The sequence below is a fragment of the Chinchilla lanigera genome, unplaced genomic scaffold (assembly GCF_000276665.1).
Source record: "Chinchilla lanigera isolate Chin_1 unplaced genomic scaffold, ChiLan1.0 scaffold00074, whole genome shotgun sequence".
In the NCBI taxonomy this organism is placed as follows: Eukaryota; Metazoa; Chordata; class Mammalia; order Rodentia; family Chinchillidae; genus Chinchilla; species Chinchilla lanigera.
This window is the reverse complement of record NW_004955475.1, coordinates 4,396,633-4,407,282: the sequence shown is the minus strand read 5'-3', so window position 1 is coordinate 4,407,282 and position 10,650 is coordinate 4,396,633. Positions and strand designations below refer to the sequence as shown.

The 10,650-nt window shown below is 36.4% G+C and overlaps 1 long non-coding RNA gene across 3 annotated transcripts in view; it reads left to right on the top strand.

The window, feature by feature from the left end:
- LOC102003760 overlaps window positions 1-4,057 on the top strand; it is a 9,365-nt gene extending 5,308 nt beyond the window's left edge. The window contains exon 5 of one of the 3 annotated variants that reach the window (XR_001230760.1): window positions 3,881-4,057. This is a non-coding gene — a long non-coding RNA (uncharacterized LOC102003760). Of the gene's footprint in view, window positions 1-398; window positions 971-3,880 lie in introns of those variants that run through there. The other 2 variants (XR_001230761.1, XR_263610.1) reach the window with 2 other exon arrangements.
- Window positions 4,058-10,650: the final 6,593 nt, after the last annotated feature.

Genomic DNA, 10,650 nt, shown 5'->3' with positions numbered 1-10,650 from the left:
GAACTTATGGGACACAATGAAAATAGTTCTAAGAGGGAAATTTATAGCAGTGAATTCTTACATCAAGAAAACAGAATAATAAATAACCTAATGTTACAACTCAAGCTTCTAGAAAAAGAAGACTAAGATAATCACAAAACCCATACAAGGGAGGAAATTATAAAGATCAGAGCAGAAATTAATACAAGAATACCAGGAAAACAATACAAAGAATTAATGAATCAAAGAGTTGGTCCTTTAAAAAAATAAACAAAATTGATAAACCCTTAGACAACCTTATCAATGAAAGGAAAGACTAAAATTAATACATTAAGGAATAAAAAAGGTGAAATCACCACAGATCCTTTCGAAATTTGGAAAATCTTCAATACTGACTTCAAAAATCTTTACTCTCACAGGTTGGAGAACACAGAAGAAATGGACAGATTCCTAGAGATGTATGAATTACCCAACCCAAATCAAGAAGATACAAAAATTCTCAATAACCCCAATATCAGTTAATGAGGTGGGAAATGTCATTAAAAATTTAGCAACAAAGAAAAGCTCAAGGCTTGATGGACTCATTGCTAAATTCTGCAGGAAATTTAGAGAAGAGTTAATGCCAATACTCTTCAAACACTCGAATGAAATTAAAAGGGAAGCAATACTTCCTAATTCATTCTTGGAGGCGAGTATTACCCTGATACCAACACCAGAGAAAGACCCAAGTAAAAAAGAACTACTGTCCAATCTCCCTATGCACATAGAGACAAAAATCCTCAAGACACTACCAAGCAGAATTTAACAAATCATCAAGATTATACACTGTAACCAACTGGGATTTATGCTAGGAATGTAGAGATGGCTCAACATATGCAAATCAATAAATAGAATACACCATGTCAACAAAGCTGGACACAGAAATCACACGATCATCTCAATACATGCAGAAAAAGCTTTTGATAAAGTCCAGCACACATTCATAATAAAAACCCTACAGAAAATTAGAATAGATAGTCTTTATCTCTATCTGATAAAATTCATTTTTAACAAACCAATTGCCAACATCATACTAGATGGACAAAAACTAAAAGCTTTCACTCTAAAATCAGAAAAAGACAAAGATGTCCACTATCACCACTCCTTTCCACCATAGTTGTGGAAACATTAGCCAAAGCAATTAGACAAGAGAGAGAAATAAAAGCAATAAGGACATGAACGGAATAATTATCATTATTCTCAGAGGACATAATACTCTACATAGAAGTCTCCAAAAAGTCCACCAAAAAGCTCCTAGAGTTAATGACCAAATTCAGTTGCATGGCTGGATTCAAAGTCAGTACTCAAAAATCAATAGCATTCTTATACACATACAAAAAACTCATTGAGAAGGAAATTAGGGGAACCATACCCTTAACAATAGTATCCAAAAAAATGAAATGCTTAGGAATCAATCTAGCAGAGGAAGGAAAAGAACTGTATATAGAAAATTACAATACTCTGAAAAAGTAAATGAAAGAGGATATCAAAAAGTGGAATGACATCTCTTGTTCATGAATATGAAGTACCAACTTTGTGAAAATGGCCATACTCCCAAAATTGTTATACAGATTTAATATAATCACTAGCAAAATACAATTATCACAGAACTAGAGAAAAAGTTTCTAAAATTTATCTGGAACCAGAAGAGACCTAGAATAGCAAAGGAATCCTGGGCAACAAAGGCAAGGCAGGAGGCATAACAATCCCTGACTTGAAATTATACAACAAAGCTACTATGATCAACTCAGTGTGGTACTGTCCAAAAAAAAAAAAAAAAGACCTGAGGACCCATGGAACAGATTAGAAGATGCACACAACTACAGACACACTTAGCCACCTTATCATTGACAAAGGGGCCAAACATATTCACTGGAAGAAAGATAGCCTCTTTAATGAATGGTGATGGAAAACCTGGCTGTCTGCATGCCAGAAACTAAAGTTAGACCCATGTCTATCTCATGCAGTAAATCAAGGTCAAAATCTTCCAAAGATCTAAATATTAAAACACAATCTATCCAGGCATGGTGGCGCGTGCCCATAATCCAGCATTTGGGAGGCTGAGGCAGGAGGATAGTTGTGGGTTTGAGACCAGCCTGGGCTACCCAGTGAGCACATGGCCAGCCTGAACTGCATAGTGAGACCCTGTCTCAGAAAGAAAAAAAAAAGAAAGAAAGAAACACAATCTAGTGGAAGAGAAAGTAGGTAGAAATCTTTAAGTCATAGGAGTAGGCAGGGAGTTCAAGAACAAAACAAACTGCATGGCAGATACTTCAAAGAATCAACAACTGGCTTTCATCCTATGAAAAATCTTTTGTACATTGAAAGAAATCAACAATAAAGTGAAAAGACAGCCCACAGAGTGGGAAAAAATTAGCTAACTGTCCCTCAGATGAAAGATGTATATTGAGAACATATACAGAATTTTAAGGGTCAGGGATATAGCTCTGTGGCACACCACCTGTCTGCCAAGGGCAAGGGCCTGAGTTCAATTTCCAGTACCAAAAAAAAGGAAAAAAATTATGAAAACTCAGACCCCCCCCCATACTCAAAAGATGCAATCCAAAAATGGGCATCTGAGATGAATATGCCCGTCTCAGATGAAGAAATACAAATGGCAAATAAATATATGGAAAAATGTGCAACATCATTGGTCATTCATGAGATGCAAATTAGCACAACACTGAGATTCCATCTCACTCCAGAAAGAATGACTTTCACCAAAAAATCAACCAACAACAAACGCTGGAAGGGCTGTGAGGAAAAAGGAACCCTTCTCCACTGTTGTTTGCAATACAGAATGGTGCAACCACTTTGAAAATCAGTCTGGAGATTTCCCAAAAAACTGGGATTAGAGGTCCCATTCAACTCAGCATTCCCCTTTTGGGTATTTTTCCAGAAGAATTAAAAACATCATACCACAGCAATATATGCGCCCATATTTATAGCAGCACAATTTGTCATAGCAAAATCTTGGAAACAACCCAAATGCCCATCATACGAGGTTAAGATAGATGTGGTATTTTTATATAATGGAGTACTACTGAGCTATCAAAAAGGATAAACTTGAGACATTTATAGGGAAATGGATGCTACTTGAGTCCATACTCATAAGTGAAATAAATCATCTCATATGTATGTGTTAACATAGTTTTGTGTACCTAGTGTGAGAAGCTGAAAGAGTAAATATCCACAATGTACAATAGATATTGTGAAATGGGAAGAAAATGCTCAAAAGGAAACAGAAACTGAAATAGGGAATGGAGAAAAGAAAGGGAAAAGACAAATATATATATAAAATATATAATATTATGTATAATATATTATATAATATATACATATATATGCATGTGTATATACACACATATATGTATGTATATATGTATATACACACACATACACACACACAATAGTTAAAATAGTTATATTACTAATTGCTATTAGTTCTTTGAAAGGAAAGTTTTGTGCCTATATTTTTTGATCAATTTTTCATGCCTATATCTTGTAATATGAGCAACTACTTTGTACTCATATTACAAATGTACTAACCATTGCTACTCTCCTACAATCTTGTTTTGAAATTTTATACCATTGTTTTTATTATTTATTTTTCTTTTCTTTAAAATAAAAAACCCAGTGTTTATTAATATGTTTTTGTTCTTTTATCTTTAAAATAAAAAAGTTTAATATTTATAGTTAATGAAAATTGAGATTGAAAACATAAACAAATAAAAAAATAAAATGTCACTGAAAAGTCTCATATTTGGAGTTGGGGCCTATTTGGAATGAGTGGAAAAATAGGAGCATGACCTTTGAGGCTTTATTCTTATTCCTTGTCCCCCCTTTTATTTTTAATTCCTAGATGCCATGTGGTTAGCAGCTTTCCTCCACCATGTTATTTCTGCCTTGAAGCTGGTTGTTACAGACTGAAACCATTGAAATTGAGCCAAAATAAACTTCTCTGTTAAGCTGTAATTGGTACTGGGAGTTGGACTGTTGTTATGACTGCACTTGATCATGTTGTTCAGAACCCTTTTGAACTGATTTGAAGTAGGAGTTTGGAGAGGTTTGGAGATGCATGCTAGAGAAGCCCTAGAATACTGTGAACAGCGCTTAATATACAATACCGGTCAGAGCTCAAATACTTTTCTGAGTTCAGAACACTAGAATGCTGAGAGAAATGTGGACAGTAAAGCCACTTTATCTTTGACAATTGGGCCGAACATCCTCACTGGAAGAATGATAGCCTCTTTAACATGTGGTGCTGGAATAATTGGCTTTCTACATTCTAAAGACTGCCTGTGCTGGTGGTATAGTGGTGAGCATAGCTGCCTTCCACATCCTAAAGACTAAAACTAGGTCCATGTCTCTCACCATACACTAAACTAAAATAAAAATAGATCAAAGATCTAATTATTAAAATAGAAACAGTAAGTCTACTGGAAGAGAGAATAGATAGAATTCTTGAACACATAGGTATGGGCAAAAGTTTTATGAACAAAATAGCCTTACCACACAGGAAACATTATAAGACTCAACAACCATATCTCATCTTGTTAAAAAAAAAAAAGCTTTTGCACAGTAAAAGGAATCAACAGAGTGAAAATACAGTGCTAAGTGGGAAAAGATATTAGCCAGTTCCTCAGGCAAAGGAGTAATATGTAGAACATGTGAAGAGCTAAAAAAAAATCAGACTCCGCAAATTTAAAAATCCACTACAAAAATAGACATTTGAGATAAATACACACTTCTCATATCAATAAGTACAAACAGCAGATAAATATATGAAAAGTGTTTAACATCAGTGGTCATTTGAGACATGCAAATTAAAACAATGCTGAGGTTCCATCTCACTCCAGACATAATGGTTATTATCAGGAAATCAACCAATAACAGATGCTTTCAGGGCCTGGTGGGAAAGGAATCCTTGTAGACTGGTGCAATCAGTGTGGGGATTCCTTAAAAAACTAGGACTATCCGGGCATGGTGGCATACGCGTGTAATCCCGCCGCTCAGGAGGCTGAGGAAGGAGAATTGCCACAAGTTTGAGGGCAGCCTGGGCTACATAGTTAGTTCAGGGGCAGCCTGAAATGTACATCTAGATCCTGCCTCAAAAATCAAAAAGAAAGAAAAGAAAAAAAGACTAAGACTAGAGGTCAAATTTGACCCAGCTATTCCCCTTCTTTATATTATCCCAAGTGAATTAAAAGCATCATAGAACAGTGTTATATGCACACCCATGTTTATAGCAGCACAGTCTGTAATAGCTAAAGCTTGGACACAGCCCAAATGTCCACCAACCAATGAATGGATAAAGAAAATGTGTTTTTTAATGCAATGGACTACTACTCAACCATCAAGAAGGATAAATGACACATTTCTAGGTAATTGGGTGTACTATGAGACCATACTTTTAAGTAAAATACATTCGACACGTGTAAATATCACATTGTCTGGTGTGATAAACTGAAAGTGTAAATAAGGATCAAGATGTTTAATAGTATTGCGAGTTAGGAAGAAATTGTTCAAAAGGAAAGTGGAACAGAGGGGGGAGTAAAAAAATGAGAAATTAAGGATAAAATGGAAACAAAGCATTTCAAACAAGCAGGAGAAGAGATATTGAAAGGAGGGGAGGGGAATGGAAAAAGAAAAAAAGAAGAATCAGGATGTATCACGCATAGGTACAAATTTCCTGTGATGAATGTGATCGTTATATGTGTTAGTATTTAAATTATACTAATAAACTTAATTAAAATATAAAATACCTATGTGATTTATCACAGCGTTTGAGTATTAATACATTAACACACTTCGGAGTGTGGAAAACTTACATCCATTTATGTCCCTTTGTATTCCCCACTTTTTAAATACCATTGACTTGTACATCAGATGGTGCTACAATTTTTGTTTCAGTGATCAAGTGTGATTTATAAAACTTTTTGTCAGCTGTGGTTCTGCTGGAATTTAGTTTTTAGAGACTTTTTGGTGCTAGTTTGGTCTTATTTATCTGGTGGTACTACTGGGGCTCTTCCTCTTCTGCTTGTACAGCCTGAGAGGATGGACTTAGTACTGCAGGGACACAGAGGCTCCGTGCTGTTCCTTGTTTTAACAGCCCGTGGAGATGAAAACACTCCCTGGACAAGTGCTTATTGTGGCAAAACCTCACTTGCCAATGTCTCCTGCTTGCTCCTTGTCTCCAGGTGGGGAAGAGTAAAAGTGGAAATCCCTTTTGTTAGTAGGAAGTAGGGAAGGTCTTGGTCAACCCCTTCGCTGATGTGCTGGGATCACCTCTTGTTGATTCTCATTTGACCTGGGGAGGGCTGTCTTTTGTTACTAGTTTGAGGTCTGGAAATTCCCAGCCTGGATTGCCACTTTCTGTTGTGTGAAAGCGCATTAGATACTCAGCTTTAGTGTAATTACTCCAGTCTTTGGAATCTAAACCAGTTCTTACTACTTTTCAGAGTTCTTCTTTAGCTTCCTCTTGAATTATTTCCAGAGCTTGCCATTGCACTTAATGGAAACAGTAGTGAGAAATCAAATTTGTCTGTACTGGAAGTCCAATCAATAGCATTTTATAGTGTGAATATCTGAAGAGAAAATAGTCAGTTCTATACAGCAGCACAGTCTGTAATAGCTAAATCTTAGAAATAGCCTAAATACCCACCAACCAATAAGTGGATAAAGAAAAGGTGGTTTTCTTTATACACTAACTTGATGACTTTGACAGAAGTCTTCATTTATTGCAGTTGCAGCTTCTAACTCAAAGCCTGTATATGTAAATATATTTTTCTGTGTGTAACTATCTAAATGAGTCATTCTATCTTTACATCTTTACATGACTCACTGTATATGTAAATATATTTTCCTAGAAATCATCTAGTTCAAACTACCTTTTTTGAATGTGAGACAACAGAGGCCCGGAGAAGTGAGTGAGCCTTTTAAATGTGCTCACAATACTCAAGTGACATTTTTTTCTTAAATTCTAAACACACTCCCAATTCTTGATTATTTGATTTCTTGCTTCTGTATAGCAGTTCAGGCTCTACTGGGCAGAATTTGAAGATTCAAAGTAGTAACACCCATCTCTATTGGAAAAGTACCTTGAAGTTTAAAAAATGCTTTTGCAATCCTTTGGTTGGCAGAGGCATAGCATGTGACTAGCAGGTTAGAGACTATTACTTTAGTTGGGATTCTGAGACACCTCTTAAAGTGATTCCTCATTCAGGCCATTTTCTTAAGACCTTTCCCCTTTTTGAGTTATGGCCTCCTTGGAGATTGTGGGTATAGTTTATTTTAGAGCACCCAGCTTGCTATGCCTTTAGTCACAACTAAAATTGGTTACTTTGATACTATAGAGTGAATGGATTCCAAGTTGATTTATATTCTTGTATAAAGTACCATAAGATCTCAATTTACCTTTAGAATTTTGTTTTGGTTTTGGTTTTTTTGTAAAAACATACTACCAGAATGGGTGAAATTATCCATCTCTATAGGTCACCTCAAGCAAGAGGATATCCCAAATCAGAAGGGAGTTTGCTCAATTCTCACCAAAGAAATAGGGTAAAATTCAGAAAATAAAGATGGACATTTGATATATAATACAGCTATAAGTCAAGTGTGGTGGTGTATTCCTGTAATCCTAGCACTCAGGGGTGGGGGCTGAGGTAGGAGATTTGGCCCAAGTTCTAGACATGCTTGAACTACATAGTGAGTCCCAGGCCAGCCTTAGTTGGTTCTATATATAGTGAGATCCGCATCTCAGACAATTAATGAAACAAAAAGACCTCCAACCTCTCCCAAACAAAACAAAGGAATGAACATCAAAAAATGCAAAAAACACAAGTGAAAGAAAAAATACAGCTATAGCCTGGTCAACAATAGTAAGTACTTGAATAAACTATACCTCACCTCAGGTAGTGAAATACTATGTGGCCATTAAAAAGAGACACATATTTATTGAAATAGAAATATGTGCAAAATTAAGTTAGACTATTATGAGTGTATTGTATGATCTTATTTATTTTTGAGGACAAGATCTCACTATAAAGTCTACGCTGGCCTCAAACTCATGATAATCCTCCTGCCTCAGCCTCCCTAATGCTGGGATTACAGGTGTGCACCACCATGCCTGACTTATTTTTATTCTCTATATTTTCATGTGGCTTTATCTCTATATAGAGGAATTATTATAACTTTTTGTATTCACTACATTTAAAAAACATTCTACAGAGAACAGATTTCTTGGTTAATTATAAAAATGTCATAGCCTAATCTAGTATATTGTATTGCATCCTGATTATTTAAACATAATGTGTTAAGAGTAGAAAGGAAACTAAATGGAGCTGAGGAAGAATGAAGCTGAAGATTAAGAACTGTCATTTTAATCAATAGGATCAGGGCTGAAAACTGGGGGTGGGGATTAGTGCTTTGACTGTTTAATATACCGAGAACTTTCAAAAGTAGTTTTACATGTTAGCTCCATTAATTTGCACAACTCACCTGTGTGGCAGATGCCATTGGTACTCCCATTTTAGACAAGGCCTCTGAGGATTACAGAGAGGAAGTGATTCCACAAGGTCATGCAGTTAGTAAGTGGCTGAGGGCTCACATACAATGGTTGGCTTGTTGACCTCGACTAGAGCCCAAGTCCCTCTGTGTTCCATGCATTACAGCCTTGGCTTTGTTGATCCCAGAGAGGGAAGCTCTACTGTGGTCCCCTTTTGAAGACTGGAGGAAATAATCCTTGAACCCATGAGTCTCCATGTGTGAGAATTCTTGCTGGGGGTGGAGAGGGATGAAAAGCCCCATCCCTAACCAGGCCTGTATGTAATGTGAATGTAAAAACTGATATATCTGCCTTTTTAAAACTTCAATAGAGCATATTTTAACTTGTAGATCTCTGTCTTTGTAAGATGGTTCATCTGTTGGGGTTAGGGAGGTGTGCTACTTTTTCTTTTAGCAACCTCACAAACATGAAAGATTCAAGGTTTTGAATTTTGAACAAAAGAAAGTGTCAGCAGCCAAACATTTTCAAACTGGAACATAACTGCAGAAGGGAACCGTGAGCTTTGTAGCACCAGACAAAGGAACTGACAGTTAACATCCTGACTGGGTCACATATAAGTATCCAACGGTAACTGGCTGAACATGACACACCACAGGAAGTTTAGGTCAGTTATTCATACTATTATATCTTGGCAAATTCAAATTGGAGCTGCTGTGACACTGTCATTCTGTAAACCTGGATCAAATGAAAAATCAAGTTGTCAGAACCCACAGTTAGGATTCTTAGTTGCATGTTGTCAAATGTGTGTATATGGCTGACTTTTTAAAAAAACTACAGATAACACTAATCATGTATTTGAATCCTACTTCTAAACCTTCCTGTTCTGTACATCCCAGAAAAAAAAAGGCCAATTGTCTCACTTTAGGTTGCATATCCCAAAGGCCTCATGGCACTTTGCTGGATAATATCAAAGTTAGAGGTTAGGAATAAGAGACTTATTTTATTCTTGAACAAATTCTGTTTATCTGAATGACCAAATGAGCTATGAGACTGGATACTACTAAATGTGCAGTAAATATATACATATGCACATAGTCTTACTGATACCTTCCAAAATGACTGAGTTTGCTAGCTGCTCTTAAGCCCGAGATGCTGTTCTACTAGAATAGAGAACATGCTCTATTTCAGAACTAGGACGTTTGTTTTGCATTCTCATTTTCATTCACAAAATACAGAAACCATACTGTCTGCAAATATGAGTGAGGTGGAGACTTGGAAGCATTGTATGTAAGTATGTTCCATTATATGTGAGGTGAGAGCAGAGATTTCTGTCTTTGAACAGTGATCATCTAATGACTTTGGTTTCACATTCAGGAGCAAAGAAGGGGCTCAAGACTCATTTGCCTTTGGGACATATTAAGGGGACAGAATACTACCCGCCATTTTTGGCTCTCTAAAAGAAAAAAAGAATCCAGGACCATGTACTCCAACAGAGGAAAGTATTGACAAAGAAAGTATACAACTCATAAGTCCTATCAGTGTAAGAGATATCCTGAAAAGAAAGCATGTTAGTCACAGTACTTCCTGGAAAAGACATTGTTGGCTTTATTATGAACAATTTAATTTCAAGGGACAACTAAAAACTGGGCAGATATATTTCTCTATTACGCTGTCTTGCCTCCTATAACCTTCTCCACAACTGGGATTCTGTGAGAGTTGGTGTTCATCTTTCTAGAGAGTAACAGTACAAAACCGTGGAAATGGCTGAAAGGCATCAATGCTTTGTAATAGACAGAAGCTTTTAGTTCATTTCCAAAACACCAAGGGACACAAAACCAGAATTAACATGGAAGCTTTGGTTTCATGCATGCCAATTTCTAAACATGCTTTTGTTCAGCCCCTGTGAGATACACAGGCCTAAATTAGAAAGCCGCTTTCAAAGCACACTTGTTTTTTGTGAAGACAAGTCACAAGTCACAGAGCATAAAACACACTTTTTACATCTAAAGGAGATGTATGCTGCTGTGATTAGTTACAATGCTAGTATTGCCTTTTTAAGGGAAAGGCACGGATTGTCAGTCCCATATCTAGAGAACCAGAGAAGACATGTTCTGCAGGGCTTAAAA